Source organism: Oryctolagus cuniculus, chromosome 4, assembly GCF_964237555.1.
Source record: "Oryctolagus cuniculus chromosome 4, mOryCun1.1, whole genome shotgun sequence".
Classification (NCBI taxonomy): Eukaryota; Metazoa; Chordata; class Mammalia; order Lagomorpha; family Leporidae; genus Oryctolagus; species Oryctolagus cuniculus.
This window is the reverse complement of record NC_091435.1, coordinates 17,785,179-17,808,103: the sequence shown is the minus strand read 5'-3', so window position 1 is coordinate 17,808,103 and position 22,925 is coordinate 17,785,179. Positions and strand designations below refer to the sequence as shown.

The following is a 22,925-nucleotide window of genomic DNA, read 5'->3' as shown; positions in this document are numbered from 1 at the left end:
AGGCCAGAGTGCTGTTTAGGACATCTGCCATTCTGTGAGTCTGCTGTGTATCCCACTTGCCATGTTGGATTGTTCTCTCCCTTTTTTATTCTATCAGTTAGTATTCGCAGACACTAGTCTTGTTTGTGTGATCCCTTTGGCTCTTAGTCCTAACATTATGATCAATTGTGAACTGAAATTGATCACTTGGACTAGTGAGATTGCATTGGTACATGCCACTTTGATGGGATTGAATTGGAATCCCTTGGCACGTTTCAAACTCCACCATTTGGGGCAAGTCAGCTTGAGAATGTCCCAAATTGTACATCTCCTCCCTCTCTTATTCCCACTCTTATATTTAACAGGGATCACTTTTCAGTTAAATTTCAACACCTAAGAATAACTGTGTGTTAATTACAGAGTTTAACCAATAGTATTAAGTAGAACAAAAAAATACTAAAAGGGATAAAGTATTAAATGTACATCAACAGTCAGGACAAGGGCTGATCAAGTCACTGTTTCTCATAGTGTCCATTTTACTTCAACAGGTTTCCCCTTTGGTGCTCAGTTAGTTGTCACTGATCAGGGAGAACATATGATATTTGTCCCTTTGGGACTGGGTTAATTCACTCAGCATGATGTTTTCTAGATTCCTCAATTTTGTTGTAAATGACTGGATTTCATTGTTTTTGACTGCTTTATAGTATTCTATAGAGTAAATGTCTCATAATTTCTTTATCAAAAACTTCTAAATGTTTTTATCATAAATTTTTTGAAATTCGTTTCTTGCATTTCTTCTATCTCATCATCTTCATAATCTTGTCTTGGGGTGTCTTGTTCATTTGGGGCATTATAATGTCTTCCTTGTTCTTGTTTCCTCGGTTTCTGCATTTGTTGCTTGGCACTGTGGAGCTATTCTTTCAATTCTTATTACCTCACTGTGGTGTTTTTTTCTAGTTATACTATGACTGTATTAAGTGGACTGTCTGCTTTTATGGAGCCTTAGAGGCTTGAGATGGGTGTGGCCAGAGAGCTCTGGTTTGTCAGGGTTAAGGGTGTGCCAAAGGTGACACACCCAGGTTAAGCATGCTAAATCTCTCTCTCTCTCTCTTTTTTTGATTCAGAAGGGAAGCAATTCTGCACAACTGAGTGGAATTGAAGGTAGTTAGCTTCCAGTCTCTGGCTCCTGTGGGTATAATATTCGTCTGACTTTTCCAAGGACCACACAAAGAATCTGTTCTGCCCTCAGTGTGGGCTAAAATTCTCCTGCAGTCTCCCACTGGGTTGCCAAGGTTACCAAACTGTAGAGTCTCTGGAGAGTACTCACGTGAATTCTGTGATTCTCTCACCCACAGTCTCTTTTTTTACCGTCTCAGTTCATTAGCTCCACACATTCACTAGGTCCTAACCTCCTGTTATTTCACACACACACACACCCATAGTCAGGTTTTTCTGCTTGGCTGAGGGCGGGAGCAGCCCTGAGGTCACACAGCTTTTACATATGTCCAAAATGGCACCTGCTCTTTGTCTTGCTCGCCTTTGAGGGGTGAGCAGAAAGAGAGAGACTCGTGTCTGTAACAGTCCCTTTTTTTTTCCCCTCTCTCCTCCTGTTAGCCTGGTGAACTTTCCCCAACAGGGCTTCAAGCCTCATCCTCTTTAGGCTCCTCCTTCCACTTTCCCTCCGGTGTCTCGTTGGCTCACCTTGCGTTCCAGCACTGGTGCATAGATTCCATGGCTGGTGTCCCGAGCCATGGGCTCCCACACGCTCCACAGCAGTCCACCAGGATTCACTGTTTCTGGAAGAGTTTCCTCTGCTGTTTCTTCCCCAACTCTTCCTTGAACCTGCAGTATCTCCACTTTTATTAAACTGTCTCTTCCCGGACTCAGTGTGCTCCCTTCCTATTCCGCCATCTTGCCGGCAAGTCTTTTGTTTATTTGATTATTGATTTTCAGATCATTTAAATGACAAATGAGAAGTTAAATGTTCCTGAAATCCTGCTAGTGATGAAAACACTTGGAAGATGCAAAGGCTTCTAGGAAAGAGAAAATTATCCTTTGCTATTCCAGCCTTAAGGCACTTTCAAATATTCTGCCCTAAGGGATTTGAGTCATCCCAGTTCAGGTCCCAAACATATAGGGGGTCAGTTACGAAACACCTTTACTTAACCTCACTCAAGCTATAGATTCATAATCATAATGATTGTGGCTATTTCAGTCTATTGAAGTTTTCTTTTTCAGAGAGGAAGTGCTACAATGTAATGGGTAACTGCAATAACTTCTGTTATTAACTATTTATTAAATGAATTGAAAATCATGAATGTTGTTGAAGTGTTTTTTGTCCCATATTCCACATGTGCTAATATACTTGGAGCCATCATGAGGCCAGATTTTGAAGGAGGTAAAACATGTCCTCCATGCCCCCTATTTGAAATATCCATGTATTTATTCTCCAGCACTGGCATACCCTACCTGCTCTGCAGTTCAATAGAGATCTAGTGTGTCCCACTGACTGCTTCTCACTGCTTTTTCCAAATAAATCCTGTATCTAGGATATACATTCTTAAATGCACATGTTTTACATAATTTGAGTTGTGATTTCTAATATCTTCTTAGTTATTAATAATATCAATTTCTCTTCTTACCACCTCTGTATCAGGTGAGAACTAGATTACTCCTGTTCTACCTCTGTTTATTTTGCACTCACCCATACTGTTCTCTATACTGCCTCCAAGAGCATTTCTGAAGTGTCAATACGAGCATTATTTTTTTTCCAGTCCTCAACTTCAACATCATACATTCCCCATGCGTAAGTGTATGTATACTTACACACACACACACACACACACATTACTCATAAAATATCATAAATTATTTAGTTATTTTATATAATGCCTAATGAATCTGTTCCTGATTTCTTCTCCAGTTTGTTTCTAATTACAACCCTGAAGTCAACTGGAAGTCTCATCCCGTGAAATTGTCAGAGCTCCTTAAACTTGATGTATGCATGGTCATCCCTTGATCACTGACAAGGTTACTTTCATGGGTTTCTGTGCTCCGTGGAACTCACTGAATCTGTTTGCTTTTCAGCCTTCTAAGTTTTCCCTCAAGCCTCAGTGAAAAACAAATTGATAAATATTTCCTGAACACCTCTTAATATTAATCTCATGATCATTCCATTTGACTCTCAGAGAAGCACCATACACCTCTACAATAACCCTGATATCGCTCATTCATAGGCATAAAATATTAAGCAAGGATAGAAACTTATTTACTGTAGTTTGGAATCACAATTCCCTAGACTTCAGAGGCAACAAAATTGGGTAATTACTTTGTGAACCCATATTGAACTATGTATTTAACACAAAATGCAAATTAGATACAAAATAATTTTTATTATATTACTAATACCAATCTCTGTAGTTATTCTTTTTCTTAAATTCAAAATAAACTTTTAAAGGATTATATAAACTTCCAAATTATTTCCCTCTGTGTGAGCCTTGCAAAAACTTTCCAATTTTCCCATGAGCTCACTGCTGTTAATATATCTATAAATTATTATTCTAACTAGATTAGTTGTTTATGCAGTAGTATAACAGTTTCCTTTTAAGGAAAATATAAGAATTATATATACCTGCTAACAAATTAGTAAGATTCTGAGTGTTGTAAGCATTCATCAAACCCTCAATGATCACTCAAGAATTCCATCAAATAGTAATCTAATATACACCTCAGTAAAATGACTCTTGTCAGGAGCAATAAATTAGGTCATTGTTTACAACTGCTGTCAAATCGTTTCCATTTCTTTTAGCCACTTTATCATCAGAAACAACTTGTTAAAACATTTCAGTACCTGCTGACATAACAAACACTTTTTTATCTGTAGATTCCTAAGTGGTTTAAACTGCTGTGTCTGTTTCATGCCTTTAGATAATGCAACTTTAACCATTGGTTTACATCTTAAAACAATAAATGTTACTGTTTTTGAAACAATAATGTTTATTCTAAAAATGATGTTTATATTTCTCAGACTTTTGTGCATGTTTCACATTTAAATATTAAATTTCTGAAAGTATATTAGGCTAAACACATCTATTACATGGAGAAATTTAGAGAAAGAACATGCAAAGTAGGAAGAGGCACTAACTTGAACTTGGGAAAGGTGCATCATGTGAATCTGCAACTGTTCTTCAGGAAGGAAATAAGATCTTGACCGAGAATCCTATAAAGATGGAAGAAGAAAGTGCTTAAACTGAAAGTTTCAGGCAGGCTATTCACATAGCCTGAGCAACACTCTTGAGTTGAGTGAATATTTATAAAAACAGGTAATGAGAAATGAAGCTAGAAATGGATAATCTCTTTCTATTTGCTATTCAGCTTTTGTAATGTATATCATTCAGGTAGGAGAGTATATAATTGCTCAAATTACTAAACATCAAACTACAATGAATGAATATTATGCATTTTATTTATCTTAATTATGAACTTTATATCTATTTCTACTAATTAAATTAGAGAGTTCACACTAGTATTTGTATTACTCTTCATACATACCTTCACCAACCATGATGTTGGTCACATAGTAACCTTCCACAAATACATGTTATATTAACTGATGAGCAGTACAAAACTATCAATCTTGAATCAATTGCACATCAATCAATGGCATGCATATTTTCAATAGTACTGATAGACTAATAATAGGTATTTCAAATTGTCCAAAACAATTCTTTTTTGTTTTCGTTGTTGGGCCAAAGTATTATTTTGTTGCTCTTCCCATTCCAATAATCCACAGCTTTATCCTTCTTCCAGCTCTACTTCAATACACATATTTCTGGATCAAATCCCTTCACACCATTGTCACCACAACAAATTTGGTCCCTGTCTTCATCATCTGTCACTTAGTTTATTGCCACAGCTTCTTGGCTGGCCTTTGCTAACTCACTATATCACCTACTCGGATTAGAAACTTAGTGGAGCTCAAAAAATCCCCAGTCAAATAGATAACAGCTTTCCTGTCTTCTTCTGAGCTTCTGTTGCCTGCACTAGTCTTCAGTGCAGCTGGTGACTTTCTGGTGCGCTAGAAGAATGAATGATAAGTCAAGTATCTGCTAAGCAAGGGAGAAAGGAAAGGGGTAGGATTTTTTGTAATTCAATTTATTTCAATGTTATTATACTGTGATTAAACTACAATGAAAAATTGTACTCTGTTAACTTGGATATCCTTTCTCTTTCTGCTCAATCTGCCTCCTACCACTCTTTCTTTTCCACTCTGCTAGAATCATGCTGGATTGTGCATCATTGCTTAACGATGCCAAGCTGATTTGCAATACAAGCCTTGGAACTTACTGTTTCCTTCAGCCTGAAGACATTCTTCTTGTAATTATTTACCTGGCTCATTCTCTCATTTCTCATAGGACTTGATTTCCATATTACATTCTTAGGGAGATCTTCCCTATTTGTTTCACCTCTTTCTAGCCTTCTTTGTCATTTTTTATGGTTTTATTTATTTTTATTTTTTGCACAGCACGTCTTCCTTGTAGCATAATATCGAAATAAAAATATGAGATGGAGATAAAGATAGTTCGCGTTTTAATGTTTGTCTCACCTGACAGAAAGAAAACTACATGAGGATAGGAATTTTTGTTGATAATGTTCACGACTACTCACAGAACAGAAAAACACTGACATATAAGTACTCAATAATTGTCTATAAGATGAATGAATGAACAAATAATGTCATGACAGTGTAATTGTTGTCACACATTGCATATTCCATTATTACATGCTTGTGTAAGGTAGGGATGACTTTTGTTTTACCAAAAAAAAAAAAAAAGCTTCAGCAAGATCAATACCACTCCAAGGGATGCACTCTTGTACAACAGACTGCCCAACAAATCTTTTTTTTTTTTTTTTTTTTTTAGCTTCTCCTCTCCTCCTTCCTCACTGCTCTTTGCTTCTCCTCCTTCCTACCCTTTCATCTAATGAAATTCCTGGTTGAATTCTTTCCAATGCAAGGGTCACAAAATTAATCAAACATCTTTTTCCAAATAACAGATGCCATCTACTCCTGGAACTTCATTGCATGCCTGTGCAATTGTTTCCCTGTACAGATTACTTAAATGTTTACTGTGAATTGTCAAAAAGCCATCTTCTTTACGAAAAATTTTTGCTTTGAAATATGTTAGAATTTCTAGCCCATAAAAGTACTGTGTGTTTTTTGTTTGTTGTTGTTGAGGCTTACTTTGTTTTGTTCCTTTTTTTTTTTTTTTTTTTGAAGGTGAAAGAAAAAAACACAATGTGCAGGGTCCATTGCTGTGTCACAGTAGGTTAACCACTTCCTGCGATGCTGACATCCAATATGGGCACTGGTTTGAGTCCCCGATGCTCCACTTCTGATCTAGCTCTCTGCTAATAAATTTGAGAAACCAGGAGAATATGGCAAAGTGCTCGGGACCCTGCACTCATTGGGATGCCACAATGAAACTCCTGGCTCTGAAAGTTTGCCCAGAGCTGGCTGATGTGCCCATTTGAGGACTGAACAAGTAGATAGAAGATCTTTCTCTCTCTCTCTCTCTCTCTCTGTCTCTCTTTAAAATAAATAAATAAATCATTATGGACAGTCAAAAAATCTTATTTGTTAGCTAAGTAATTTCTGTCACACACAGTTTCCATGTTTTGTCTAATTATAGCAATAAGTAAATAAATATGAAAAGAGTCAGTTAAATATATATTTATTTAAAAAAATAATAGACAAAATTGTGTATATTTATGGGCTATTGGGTGATATTTTCTTTCCTACATGTATATATTGTATAATATCCAGTAAAGGTAAATATATTATTCATTCAATCATTTACTATTTCCTTATAATGAAAGCATCCAAAATATTTTCTAGGATATTTTGTACATTATCATTATCTATAGTTATACTACTGTGCAATAGAGCCCCAGAACTTCTTATTCATATCTAGATATATTCTTATACCTTTCAATCAACTTTCTTCCAATACTCCCTCCTCCCTTTCCTCCCCAGCCTTGGTAACCAGCATCACAATTTTTAATTTATGAGATCATTCACTTTTGTAGACTCCACATATGGAGTAAGAGCATATGATATTTATCTTTCAGTTCTTTGCTTATATCACTTAACATATTTACCTCCAGCTCCATCCATGCTGTTTACAATGGCAAGATTTCTCCTCTCTTATTGACTCAGTAATGTTTTGCTGTGTATATGTACCACATTGTCTTTGCTTATTCATCAGTGAATGGACCCACAGGTTGTTTGTATTCCCTGACTATAATGAATAATGCTGCAATAATCATAGGAGTATAGATGGCTCTTGTACAAATGGATTTCATTTTCCTTGGGATACCCACACGGGAGGCAGATTGCTGGATCACACAGTAGTTCTATTTTTAGAACCTACATACTGTTTTCATAATGGCTGTAGTGATTTAAATCACCATGAACAATCATGCAAGTGGTCCCTTTTCTACAAAACCTCACCACTACTTGTTATCTTTTGCTTTTTTATTAATAAAAAATTTTACTGAAATAAGGTTATACCTCATTCAGGTTTATATTTGTATTTCCCCGATGATTAGATACGTTGAGTGGTTTTTCATATTCTTATTTCTTTTTGTATGTTTTACCTTAATAAAAATGACTGCTTACATCTGCTGCCTTTAAAAAAAAAAAAAGGTTTATTTATTTACTTGAGAAGCAGAGTTACAGACTGAGAGAGGGAGAGACAGAGAGACAGGTCTTCCATCTGCTGGTTCATGCTCCAAATGATCAGGCAGGCCAGTGGAAGCCAGGAGCCTGGAGCTTATTATGGGTCTCCCAAGCAGGTGCAGGGACCCAAGCACTTGGGCCATTTTTCAATACTTTCCCAGGCCATCAGCAGGTAGCTAGACAGGAAGTGGAGCAGCTGGGACTCAAACCATTGCCCATATAGGACACTGGTGCTGCAGGAGGATGCTTAACCCACCCTACCACACCACTAGCTCATTTTTAATTGGATTTTTCTTTCTTCATTCTTTTTTTTTTTCTGGTTTTGGTATGTTTGAGTTCCTGCAATACTCTAGATATTAACACCTTGAAAGATCCATATCTTACAAATAAATTCCCCATTCTGTAAGTTGTCTCTTAACTCTGTTGATTATTCCATTTGATATTCAAAAGCTTGCTAGTTTGGTGAAATCCCATGCGTCTATGTTTGCTTTTATTTACCATATTTTTGGGATCTGATTTAGAAAATGCTTGTACATTCCAATGTCCTGAAGTGTTTTCCCTACGTTTTCTCCTAGTAGTGTCAAAGTTCCAGGTCTCCCATGTTGAGTTGATTTTTATGCATAATGAACTATAGGGATATTATTTCATTCTTCTGGATATAGATATCCAGTTGTCCCAGCACCATTCATTAAAAAAAATTTTTCCAGTTCATGATCTTATCACATTTGTCAAAGATAAGTTGACTGTAGATTTGTGGTTTTACTTTTAGAGTCTCACTTCTGTTCCTTTCAACTATAGATCTGCCCTTTATGCTAATACTATACTGTCTTAATTACTGGAGCTTTGCAATATATTATATAGTCCTGCTGTATAATTTCTCCAGTTTTGTTATTTTTGTTTAAGATTGCTTTTGTAACTCATCCAAGTTTTTGTAGTTTGTTCCATCCAAGTTTTTGTTTTTTTTTTTTTTTTAGTTTTGTGAAAAGTGGCATTGGAATTTCAGTAGCCATTGTGTTGAATCTGTACAGTGCTTTGAGTAGTATGCCTTTCTGAATGATATTGATCCTTTCACTCAATGAACATGGATGTGTCTTTACATTCCTTTGTGTCATCTTCAGTTTCTTTCATGATTTATAGTGTTTATTATAGAGGTCTTTTCACCTCTTTGGTTAAATTTACTTCTAGGTATTTTATTTTTGTACCTATTTTTTTTTAAACTTTTATTTAATGAATATAAATTTTCAAAGTACAGCTTATGGATTACAATGGCTTCCCTCCCATAACCTCCCTCCCACCCGAAACCCTCCCCTTATCCACTCCCTCTCCCCTTCCATTCACATCAAGATTCATTTTTGATTCTCTTTATATACAGAAGATCAGTTTAGCATACATTAAGTAAAGATTTCAACAGTTTGCTCCCACACTGAAACATAAAGTGAAAAATACTCTTTGAGTACTAGTTATAGCATTAAATCGCAATGCACAGCACACTAAGGACAAAGATCCTACATGAGGAGTAAGTGCACAGTGACTCCTGTTGTTGACTTAACAAATTGACACTCTTGTTTATGGCATCAATAATCACCCTAGGCTCTTGTCATGAGTTGCCAAAGCTATGGAAGCCCCCTGAGTTCACTGACTCTGATAATTTTTAGATAAGGCCATGGTCAAAGTGGAAGTTCTCTCCTCCCTTCAGAGAAAGGTACCTCCTTCTTTGATGACCCGTTCTTATTTTTGTACCTATTGCAATTCATATTGCATTCTTAGTTAGTTTGCAAGTAATTCACTATTGGTATAGAACAATGCTACTGATTTTTGTACATTGAGTTTATATTCTGCAACTTTGCTGAATTTGTTTATTAGTTCTAACAGCTTTTATGTGGCGTCTTTGGATTTTTCTCTCTATATAAGAATATGTCATCTGCAAACAGGTAATTTTACTCTCTGCTTTCCAATTTGGATGACCTTTTCTCTTGTCTAATTACTCTAGCTAAGACTTTTAGTACTGAATAAAAGAATGCAAGTGGGCACCTTATCTCATTCTAGATCTTAGAGAGACAGCCTTCAGCTTTTCTTCATTTAATAATATGTTAGATACTGGTTTGTTATATATGGCTTTCATTATGTTGAAGTATATCCCTTCTACACCTAATTTCTTCACAATCTTTATCATGAAGGAATACTGAATTTTAACAAAACCCTTCTCTGCATCTCTTGATGGTTAATATCTTGACCAAGGTAACAAAACTAAATACTAAATAGTAAATCTGATAATCTAATTTTAGCAACCTGACTCCAAGATACTGCTATTGAATCTCAGGATACATTTCATAAGCACTTTAAACTTTTTCATATTTTAAATATTTTATTATTTATGTGTTTCCCTATGGTGCTAAACAGTAAAATCTTACAAAGCAAATAGACAAGATGATTTTCCTTGGAGGCAACCAGAAAATGGGGAATATGAATAATTGCACCTGCTCTAGAACTTGAGGGTACTGGGGATCAGGTGGGATATAACAGCAAAAGACAGAAGAAAACCTGGGTGATATTTTTTAAGAGCCACATAAAGGAGGAAAACAAAGAAAAGAGCCAGAAAAGAAAAGAAAAACACTTCAGCTATAGCTGAAGATATTCCTTATTACCTAAAACAAAGAAAAAATCCATACCATAGTTTTTATCCCTTTCATTTAAATATCAAACATAATATATTTATGATATTATTTATTGCTTGCACTTAAAATATTGCTCAAGTAATTTGTATGAAGAGTAAGAGCATGAAAGTATGTCTACATAGCATGATTCAGTCCATCTTGTCTCCTGTACACATGAAGGAATCTAGGTGTTCTTACTTTCTTTATTGTCACCAACTCAAAATTCAAATGCACGTGCTTGCAGGCAAAGTAAAGAGGAAAAAAGGAGAAGAATAGATTGCAGTATAAACAATTACAAATTTCTCATGACCTCAATAAATTGTGATCCCAAATTCTGCTAGTACTTATACTCCAGTAAATAGTGTTCAGAAAAAATACATAGCATTTATTTATCAATATTTCAGAACAAATAATTCAGGATAAAAATCATCAGATGTCTTGTTAATTCTTATTATTCTCTATTAAAGTTCACTTAAAATAGTTTCCCTGTAAACTAATTATTTGACTGTATTTGATTTCAAATACTGAGGATTGCATTAATGTAGAAATTACAAGTGGACCATTTAGTGATTTTGTTGAATGGATATCGCTATTATATTCTCCTTAAATTGAAGCTACTAAGAATGAAAGAAAATTGAACCCATTTTTTGGTAAATTAAATCACAGAAAAATTTGTAATGACTTAATTATGATTTTGTACTTATGGATAATATAAAGGAATGGATTTTGGGTCTTCTTGTTACACTGTTGCCATTTTTTCCAAGGCAGAATTATAGAGGAGTTGTAAGGCAATTAAGAGTGTTACTTAGAGTTTTCAGGTGCAACACTGGAGTTTTAAAACAGTTTTAAAGGCAATTTTTGATAAGTAATATACTGTAATACACCTTTTAAACCCTACATGGAATTTAGGCTCTTTCATGGAAAATTCCCAAGTTCCCACAATAAGGTAAAGCTCTGTTTTCATAGGGGGATATTTTTGGGAAAAATAACTTAGTTTGATTTTCACGGAAAAAAATACCTACATAGTAGTATTGCTGTTCAAATTTTGTCACATTTCTTTCTGTGGGTGTTTTGAAGTAAATGAACACGTCTATGTAAACATTATGATTTGACTGCTCCTAGATGTTAGAAAGAGGCAGTGTGTGACTAGTGACGTACATGGGCTTCATGTAAAGGGATTTTGCCATTTTTCAAACCAGATATAGCTTCTATATCAACAAATAGAGCACAAATCTCCAGTCTGAGTTAGAGAAAAAAAAGTCTACAACACTTAAATGAAGTCTTTGTATTTTAAGTTTATTGAGAAAAGTATTGTACATATCTATTGGTACCAACTTTTAAATTTGTTATCATATATAGGAGTCAGTTAAACAAGTGACAGTCATCTATAGTAATCATGCAGGACAGAATTATTTCTATAAGGCAGGAGCTGTTGCATATATTTTTAAGTGGGGATGGAAATAAATATCCAAGAAGGCTGTTCTGCCTTACTATGAAAGAGAATATATATAGCAACTCAACCAAAATTTATGAATGATTTCCATTCAGAAATTTGAACACTGTTATAACTAGGAAGCAATTCCATCATGAAAGTTATTCAATGGGGCCTTTTATATTGCAGTTAAAAATCATGCTTTAAACCAAAATGTGATCTTAATTTCCCAGCGGACTTCCATACAAATATAATCCTCTCTTCTCAACTTTCTGTATGACTCCTTGTTTTTTTTTTTTTTTTTTTTTTTTTTTATAGTTTAATACATTATCTTGGGTATGTTAACCTTCCGTTTCTACCCATCTACTTATATACTTTCAGCTACTTTCTATTCATACCAGGAACGCTTATACAGACTTTTGTAGTCTAATCTTAATTGTTTTCATAGTTGAATATCTTGAGCCAGCTTTGTAAGAAAACACCACTTCAAGTAGTCTTCTCACTCCTAACATTGGTCTGAGAGTCCCTTTTTGTACTTTCACACCAAATGCTTAAGCAATATTAGCATTATCCTAGGGGCAAAAGAAAGCAAAAGAAAAAAGGGTGAGGAAAACCCACATGGATTTTATTTAATAGGTTCATGGGATCTTTTAGGAATTCTTAAATTCAGATAATGCATATTTGGAGAAAACAGCAAGGGCAACTCCAAAGTCCTCCTCATTGCACTCCCCTTTCTGATCGTCAATCCAGGCAGTATTTATAATTTATCACTTCTCAAATCATTTCAGATAATTAATGAAAGGAAAATCTGTAGCTAACAAATATGCCTCTCTACAAGATCGCCTGAGTTACTTCCCTTGCAAGCTCTATTCCTGTGTTTATCTATAGGATAACACTTACCCCTCACTTAGAGGGAGGTGTGAATGGGAATGGGAATGACCATTCTTCCATAAATATCTCCAAATTATGTGTCATCTGACAAATGGCTAAGGATACTTCCTGACAGCTCGCTTTGCAAAACGGCAATAATCTCTCACCACCTGTCAGCCCCAGATGTCTTGTCACCTGCTGCTGGTGACTCCTCACCACCAGCAGCCAGTCTCTGTGATATCTCTCCTGTCTGCTTCAAGAGCCATCCTTCTAGCTGCCTAAAATGAAATTCTGGAGACCTTGTCCACATTTTCATTAGAAAAAATAATTGAAACTAAGACCAAAAACTAAGAACAAGAGGGTATAATAATGGTCAACTTTACACCAGGGACATCCATGCATGCTACATGGGAATCTGATCCATGCATGAAAGAAAATATTTAACTTGTAAAAAATTACTATTATTGAGTTAGATAAAAGAGAAAAGCCAAGAAATTTTAAATGATATATTTTGAACTTTTCCAAGTGTGTTTTTGCTGGGCAATATCAAACATAAATGAAAATAAAATTCACTCAAAGGTTTCTCATAGGAAATAATAAATGATTGAATAATTGATGAGGGTTAGAAGGAGGTTGGGGCTGGCGCCGTGGCTCACTTGGCTAATCCTCTGCCTGCGGTGCCGGCACCCCAGCTTCTGGTCCCAGTTGGGGTGCCAGGTGCTGGTCCCGGTTGCTCCTCTTCCAATCCAGCTCTCTGCTGTGGCCCAGGAGGGCAGCAGAGGATGGCAAAAGTGCTTGGGTCCCTGCACCCACATGGGAGACTGGTAGGAATCATCCAGCTCCTGGCTTCAGTGTATGGTCAGTGTATGCTGTGGGTGTGTGTTGAAGTATTGTATAAAAACTATGAGTATTACATATTTATCAAAAATGTTAAATTATAAAATAATAAAAAATAACAGCTTAGAATTCAATAGCTCATTGGATTAAGAAGGAAAATATAAGGTTTTTTTTTTTAAAGATTTATTTATTTGAAAGCTGGAGTTATAGAGAGGGAGAGACTGAGAGAAAGAGAGAGAGATTTCATTCACTGATTCACTCCCTAGATATATGTGTGTGTGTGTATATATATATAGTCATTCCTAAAATTACTCACCTTGTAATTGACTTACGAGTCATCTGTGGATTGAATAGCTCTTATTTAGTGAGAAAGTTACATGTATATATTCTCAAGTTATTTTCTTTTATCTCCCCTAAATTGTCATGTCTATTGTCCACCTAGCTCTAAAATTCACATACCAGTTACTCATCAAATTTAAGAAAAGCTGCCGGCACCATGGCTCACTTGACTAATCCTCTGCCTGCACCCAGGATTCTAGTCCTGGTTGGGGCACCAGATTCTGTCCCAGTTGCTCCTCTTCCAGGCCAGCTCTCTGTTGTGGCCCGGGAGTGCAGTGGAGGATGGCCCAAGTGCTTGGGCCCTGCACCCACATGAGAGACCAGAAGAAGCACCTGGCTCCTGGCTTTAGACCGGTGCAGCGCCCCAGCCATAGCAGCCATTTGGGGGTGAACCAACGGAAAAAGGAAGACCTTTCTCTCTAACTCTCTCTCTCTTTCTCATTGTCTAACTCTGCCTGTCAAAAAAAAATTTAAGAAAAGCTTATTTAAAAGTTACCCATTTACCTTTAAGAAAACCCAATCGAGGTTGACATTGTGGTATAATGGGTTAAGCTGCCATATGCAACATCAGAATCTCATATGGGAAACATTTGAGAAACTGCTGCTCCACTTCCAATTCAGCTTCCTGCTAATGTGCCTTGGAAAGTAGCAGAAGATGGTCCAGGTAACTGGGGACCTGCACCCACATGTGGGAGGGCCAGGTGAAGCTCCAGACGCTTGGATTTGGTGTGGCCCAGCTCTGGCCATTGCAGCCATTTGGGGAGTAATACAGCAGATGGAGATTTCTGTCTCTCTGTCTCTCCCTCTCTCTCTCTCTAACTCTGTCAAATAAATAACAAATAAATCTTATTAAAAAAACTAGATTGCAATTGCAGTTATGATCCAAGAATAAATCTATTAAGCTTTGTATTGGAGTAATACATGGAAATATTTCATATGAAATTATACAGAGCACAGATGAGAAATTTGTTTAAATTTATTTTTCTTAATTTTAAAAAAAAATTATTTAGGGTATATAAACTTTATGCATTTCATAAATACAAATTTAGGAACATAGTGATTCTCCCCACCTTACCTTACCTTCAACCCGCATTTACGTCGTCGTCGTCTTCTTCTTTTTTTTTTTTGCCAGAGTGTCTTGGCTTTCCATGCCTGAAATACTCTCATGGGATTTTCAGCCAGTTCTGCGTGCCTTAAGGGCTGATTCTGAGGCCAGAGTGCTGTTTAGGAATCTGCCATTCTATGAGTCTGCTGTGCATCTTGCTTCCCATGTTGGATCGTTCTCTCCCTTTTTTATTCTATCAGTTAGTATTTGCAGACACTAGTCTTTTTTGTGTGATCCCTTTGGCTCTTAGTCCTATCATTATGATCAATTGTGAACAGAAATTGATCACTGGGACTAGTGAGATGGCATTGGTACATGCCACCTTGATGGGATTGAATTGGAATCCCCTGGTATGTTTCTAACTCTACCGTTTGGGGCAAGTCATCACGAGCATGTACCAAATTGCACATCTCTTCCCTCTCTTATTCCCACTCTTATATTTAACAGCAATCACTTTTCTGTTAAGTCAGCACTTAAGAATAACTGTGTATTGATTACAGAATTCAACCAATAGTATTAAGTAGAAGAAACAAACAAATACTAAGAGGGATAGCATATTAAGTTGTTCATCAACAGTCAGGGCAAGGGCTGATGAAGTCACTGTTTTTCATAGTGTTCATTACACTTTAACAGGTTTCCTTTTTGGTGCTCAGTTAGTTGTCACTGATCAGGGAGAACATATATTTGTCCCTTTGGGACTGGCTTAAATCACTCAGTATAATGTTTTCCATATTCCTCGATTTTGTCACAAATGACTGGATTTCTTGTTTTTGTTTGCTGTATAGTATTCTATAGAGTACATATCCCATATTTTCTTTATCCATTCTACTGTTGATGGGCATTTAGGTTGATTCCAGGTCTTAGCTATTGTGAATTGAGCTGCAATAAACATTAATGTGTAGACCGGTTTTTTTTTGTTTCCCAATTTAATTTCCTTTGGGTAAATTCCAAAGAGTGGGATGGCTGGGTTGTATGGTAGGGTTATATTCAGGTTTCTGAAGAATCTCCAGACAGACACTAATATTATAAAGTAAAAATGTCAATTGAGTAAAAATTGTTTACAAGTCAATTTTCTATTTTATTTGTAAAAAAAATTTCTTTGATGATCACATAGCAAATCTCATACAATGGGTTCCTTCAATAAAAGAAAGAGTAAGGGAATTTGAAAATTCTCAGTAAATTTTAAGGTTAAACAGCAAAGTTTAATAACAGATTTCAACAAATTATAAAAGGCCTAACAATTGTTGCAGGAAACTTTGTCCTATGCATATATCAGAATGTTTTTCTAAACATAAACAGATTTGGGCATCTAAATGGTTTAGGCCAATTCCATAAATGCATATAAGTACATGTGTGTATGTGTTTGTGTGATGATATAAATTATATTGATGAAAACATTTGCTGACTTTTCTTAAATGACCTTAAAGTTTGCTAAGGTCAAACTTCCAATCAAGTTTTAATATTATATCCATTTCAAAGATTTTAAACTTCTTCCCAAATTACCCCCTCTCCGCCCACACTCATATCCCAGGTTTCTGACTCCTACTTGATATTCTGCATTAGTCAAGAGGGTTGGAACTTGGGGACACATTTGTACATGCATGCATATGTATGTGTCTTTGTGCTACTTTCCTTTTGTGTTTATTACTTTTTTTTCTCATTGCTGTTCTTTTTATGCACTCTTTATGGTTCAGGAGGGAAGGGATGAAAATCAAGGGCACACATCCTACTTCACTGGTGCATTTTTTTTGACAGGCAGAGTGGACAGGCAGAGTGGACAGTGAGAGAGAGAGACAGAAAGAAAGGTCTTCCTTTGCCGTTGGTTCACCCTCTAATGGCCACCGCGGCCGGCACGCTGCGGCCGGCGCACCGTGCTGATCCAAAGGCAGGAGCCAGGTGCTTCTCCTGGTCTCCCATGGGGTGTAGGGCCCAAGCACTTGGGCCATCCTCCACTGCACTCCCGGGCCACAGCAGAGAGCTGGCCTGGAAGAGGGGCAACCGGGACAGAATCCAGCACCCCGACCAGGACGAGAACCCGGTGTGCCGGTGCCGCAAGGTGGAGGATTAGCCTATTGAGCGCAGCATCAGCCACACTGGTGCATTTTTAACAAGATGCCACTGTTTCAAATGCTGGCTATGAAGCTCTCTTTGGAGGTGTCTTAGCAAATTTCCCTGTAGGCTCTTCAGTCCTGGAGTTGTCTGAGGAACATAATACCCTGCCCAGCATGTTTCCTCACATTGGCCTTCTACTCCATGTGTATATCATCACACAGCTCCTTACTGCAAGTAGTTTGCCCTCCTTGGGAGTTGACTTAATAGAGAAGGCTTTCCCCTGACTTCTCCCACAAATTCCATCACCTATACAGCATCAGAACTGAATGTCTTATTCAGATAATTCCTTACTAGTTAGGCACTAGTTTCTGTTTCCTAGACTGCAAGGGTGCATGGTCATTTTTCTAAATAATCCTTTCAGTGTGATTGTCAAAACTTTAGTTACATGGCCTTATCAGGATGTGATTAGGGAGGAAGAAGTGCCAATTCTTTCCCACATCCTACTAGACACACAACTCTCTTCAAAAAAGGAAATATTGACATCCTGCTATTGTTTAAACTTGATTTGGCTCCACAACTCATCAAGATCTTTAATCCTCAAGGTCGTAAGTGAATTGTACAAGGAAGGTTAAGATTTGATCCAATGATTGTGTTTAGGAAGTGGGCCTAGAGTGAGGACCTTAGGTCATGGGGCTTTGCCCTTGGAAGGCAGTTCTTGATGGAGAGTTGATTGTACAAGCCCAAATCAAGTCTAGCTGCTCTCTCTGTTTGGTCCCTGGTTTGCAAGTGGTTCTTCCTGTATGTGTGCCCTACAGTTGACAACTTTTAGCCTCATTAAAGACATGAACCATGTAGCCCATCTGGTCCTGGACTGTGAACCTCCAAAACTGTGAGCCAAAACTTAACTTCTTTCTTCAAAAGTAGTTTCTCTTAAGAAATTAGTTGTAATGAAAAGCTAAAACCCCGGATTCTGTCCCAGTTGCCCCTCTTCCAGGCCAGCTCTATGCTGTGGCCAGGGAAGGCAGTGGAGGATGGCCCAAGTACTTGTGTCCTGCACCCCATGGGAGACCAGGAGAAGCACCTGGCTCCTGCCTTTGGATCAGCGCGATGCGCCGGCCGCAGCACGCCGGCTGCGGCGACCATTGGAGGGTGAACCAACGGCAAAGGAAGACCTTTCTCTCCGTCTCTCTCTCTCACTCTCCACTCTGCCTGTCAAAAAAAAAAAAAAATGCACCAGTGAAGTAGGATGTGTGCCCTTGATTTTTCTATACTACATTTCTGTTCCTTTTTGCCTCCTTCATGACTAAAAATAGTCAGACTTCTCAATGTACAAAACATCTGGAAATAAATCCTGGACAATCGCTCCTGAGAAGTGACCATCTTCCCTGGAAGTTTCTAGTTTCTAGGTGAGCTATCTTATTGCAGCACAAAAGACAAATACACCCACAAAATCATTCCTTCTGTTTGTCTTTCCTTTCTCATTTTCCAGCTCACTTTTTACAGCAACTGCTCAAACGTTTTTTAGATATTTTTATGAGCTACAGTTTCCAAAAGTTTGGTTAAATTAAGCTAAGCTGAGTAAGCAACATTTTGACCTTTTCGTTTTATTGGGCACACTGGTCATCTAGTGCCCCTCCCCCATTTTATTCTCCTCACACAAGAAAGTAGAATTTCCTGGATGGGGACTTGGTGATCTGCCTGGTGGCCCTTTCACTGAATGCCACACACGCCCTTGGAATTTCAAGCCCTCGCCTTCCTTTCAGAATGCAGGGTATATTTCTGCCACAACTCCAAAAATTGTTCATTCTCTGTTTTTTCCTTTGTCCCTCTATTTTTATTTTTCCTTTTCTCTCTTTTCCTAAATGTTCATTTATTTATTTATTTTACATTTTATTTGAGAGGCAGTAGAAAAACAGACAGACAGAGTTTCCATCCCTGTTTCACTCTCCAAATGCCCACAATAGCCCTAACTGGGATCAAAGTTGAGAGCTGGGAACTCAGTTCAGGTTACCTCATGGGTGGTAGGGACCAAATAATTTGAGCCATAAACCACTGCCTCCTAAGGTACATATTACTGGAAAGCTGGAATCAGAAGCAAAGCTGTGACTTGAACCAAGGTACTATGATACGGAATGCTGGCAACTCAAGGAGTGGCTTAGTCACCAGGTCAAATGCTTAATCCTCCACCTTAAAAAAAAAAAAAAAAAAAAAAAAAAAAAAAAAAAACTTTATGAGGGCAAGACAAGTTACACATATATCTGATTTTCAATATCTGATATTTCTAAAACAAACACACCAATAAAAGTAAATTAGAAAGGGCTTATTTCATCTTCTAACTTCATCTCTACTTGTTTGATGTTAGAGAAGTCACTTAAATCTTTCAGCCTCTGCAGCCTTATCTACAAGATGAACCTTGTTACAGGATAGTGTGATAGGAAAACACTGCTGTGGTGGGAGAGATTTGAAATCGCTGCACTTTTGCCTATGCAATGTGTTCATGTTACTATGAGATAAGACTCTTCCTCCTTTATGACTGACCAAGATCCATGAAGTGAGGCACATGAACCAAGAGATTCAATTCATTACTCTAAGATTATATTACAATGAGGTTTTTAAAGGCCAAATAAAAACAACAACGTCTCTTAAGCCTGTATCTCAAGATTGAAACAACAGCAACAAAAAATGAATAATATCAATAACAATGATTTGGGTTAATATTTGTTTCAGTGATCAGCATTTCTGAACTCTTTACTCTCTAAGAGATAGATTGAGCATACTTATCTTTTGAAGCGTAGATCTTAATAGCTTCTAATCTGTGCTCACAACCTGGAAAATGTTATCATTTTTAAGGCACACATGGAAAGAGGTACTTCTACGACATGCCAGTCATACATAAAAGTCAGTCCTTTTCAAATGTCATTTCCATTAGTATCTTATATCAGAATTGCAAGTGAAATGAACACACTGTAACCTAGTATTTTAAAAGGTTATGTTGAAGGAGTAGAGAGGCTTAAATTAATTTTCCCTTTTCTCATCCAGTAGGCCTTTACTCAATAGGATTTCCTATAATTCTACCTTAATCCATGTCTCTGTTGGTGAACCAAACAGACCACAACATGGAACAGCCTGCCAAAGTGGCTCCCTTCCAGTTGCCCTTTCTGCTCTTCCAGATAAACCTCAGCTTAATGATTGTACAGTGATCCAAATCAGTGAAGAAGCAGAGAGCAGACACATATCTCATTATCCTCTGCAAAGAAATGTTTGTTTAGTCATGTGCAAATATTGCCCTAAAATGGTCAGCTGGTTAGCCCATGTTAACCATTTATCTATCAATCCTTAGAATTAACATTAAAAATAAATTACTTTGAGGAATGTTTCTGCATAATTAATATTAATTTTATGTTTTGGAGGATTTGCTTTGCTGTGTTTCCTGTTGAAGACTTTGCTATATACAGAGAATAAGCAGAAATGAGTCTAAATAATCCCTGCATTCAATCACTAAAATATTAACAATGCAAACTAAAAGTGTTGCACTTTGTATATATTTCTGAGTATTGAAGTATGAGATATGACCAAATAATGATTTATTTAAGAAAATAAATTATGAAATTATAAAAAATTAAATTAAATTTTGTGATGTTTTCCAAAGTGAAATTGGTTACTACTTTACAATCTGTGAACTACAGATTCTCCTTAGGGAATGCTCTCAGCTGCTCAATAGTTTACCTATGAATAAAATTATCTCACATTCATTCTGTTACCTAACTTGAAAACTTGCAGTGGAAACTCACTCTTAGTACTCATCTACTACTGACACAGAAGAAACACTTTCTTTGATGTTCCAACTTTTTAAAATTTTGAAATACTTAAAAATGCCTAATTAAACAGAGAGTAATGTAGCAAATATTTTAATAAAATCTTTTATGAAGATTTAGAAATGTGCTTTTAAAAATATAATGCTACAAAATGCATTTTGAACTCTCTTTAGTTTTACCTTTCCTCCTTCTCCAGGTTTGTTTAGAACTGGTAATATTCATAGCTGTGTTTCTATTCTTTATCATATACATGGAATAATAAACTGTATACACACACACACACACACACACGGGGGTTCTTTGAAAAGTTCATGGAAAAGGTGTATTATGAAAAAACTATATGGGGATTCTAATATTTTTTGAAGCAACTTTGAAACTTATATTTAAGTTCCATTTTCCTTGAATGCTTTGAAGTACCCCTATATGCGTGCACATGCATGTGAACATTTGCATAACGTGGTGAGCTTTTCAAGATTTTATTAATAGAATTGTACTGATTTGTCATTCAGTGACTTTTTTCATCATTCCTTTGCCTACTTAAGAACCTTTTATGGATATTAATCATATTTAAAAATATAGGGGGCTGGTATAGCATCTCTTATGGGTTCATGTCCTGGCTGCACCACTGCTGATACAGCTCCCTGCTAATGTGCCTGGGAAAAGCGGTGGAGGATGGTCTAAGTAATTGGGCCCTTGCCACCCACATGGGAGACCTGAATAAAGCTCATATAACCTGGCTTTGGCCTGGCCTAGCCTCAGGCATCGTGACTATCTGGGGAGTGAACCAGAGGATGGATGATCTCTGTGTCTCTCTATATAAAAAACTCTGGCTTTCAAATAAATAAAAAAAAAAAAATCTTAGAAGAAATACCACTATAGAACCTGGGATTTGTTTTTCCATATATATATAATTTATATGAGAGTACATATATAATGGGAGTACATTATATAAATGTAGTAAACTGTATTTCTTCATTCCTTTACTGGTCAGATTTTAGGATTTTCGAAAGTTATTCTGACTGTCAAAGGAGTGGTATACCGATAATTCTTTCTTTAAGGATTTATTTATTAATTTGAAAGTCAGAGTTACACAGAGAGAGGAGAGGAAGAGAGAGAGAGAGGTCTTCCATCTGCTGGTTCACGCCCCAGTTGGCTACAAAGGGTGGAGCTGTGCTGCTCTAAAGCCAGGAGCCAGGAGAGTCTTCTGGATCTCCCACACAGATGCAGGAACCCAAGGACTTGGGCCATCCTCCACTGCTTTCCCAAGCTACAGAGGAGAGCTGGACTGGAAGTGGAGCAATTGAGACTTGAACTGGTGCCCATATGGGATGCTGGCACTGCAGGCTGCAGTTTTACCCACTACACCACAGTGCATCCCCAAAAAGATCATTCTTAGGAATATCTTCTTATGTGTGCACATAATATTTTCTCTAGAATCTCTACCTCAAGGGTGAATTCTAGTCATAAACCATATATATATTTTCAAAATTGCTCTTTTATTTTCAAATTAGCAGTCTTTTCCTTTTATATTTATGCAAAAATTTACATTTTAGATTTTAATTTTTTTGTTTGTCTACTTAATACTTTTGGTTGAATACTGTAATCAATACACAATACTTCTTAAGTGCTGAAACTTAACTGAAAAGTGATCGCTGTTAAATATAAGAGTGGGAATAAGAGAGGGAAGAGATGTGCAATTCGGGACATGCTCAAGCTGACTTACCACAAATAGTAGAGTTAGAAACACACCAGGGAATTCCAATTCAATCCCATCAAGGTGGCATGTACCAATGCCATCTCACTAGTCCCAGTGATCAATTTCTGTTCACAATTGATCATAATGATAGGACTGAGAACCAAAGGAATCTCATAAACAAGAATAGTGTCTGCAAATATCAGCTGATAGAATAAAAAAGGGAGAGAATGATCCAACATGGGAAGTGAGATACACAGCAGACCCATAGAATGGCAGATGTCCTAAACAGCACTCTGCCCTCAGAATCAGCCCTTAAGGCATGCAGATCTGGCTGAAAAGCCCATGAGAGTATTTCAGGCATGGAAAGCCAAGACACTCTGGGAAAAAAAAAAAAAAAACCTACATGAA

At 36.9% G+C, this 22,925-nt stretch overlaps 1 long non-coding RNA gene across 1 annotated transcript in view; it reads left to right on the top strand.

Annotated features, from left to right (window-relative positions):
* Nucleotides 1–5,003: 5,003 nt before the first annotated feature.
* LOC127494009 (uncharacterized) overlaps nucleotides 5,004–22,925 on the top strand; it is a 57,786-nt gene continuing 39,864 nt past the window's right edge. Inside the window, exon 1 of the long non-coding RNA XR_007924776.2 lies at nucleotides 5,004–5,111. This is a non-coding gene — a long non-coding RNA (uncharacterized lncRNA). The remainder of the gene's footprint in view (nucleotides 5,112–22,925) is intronic.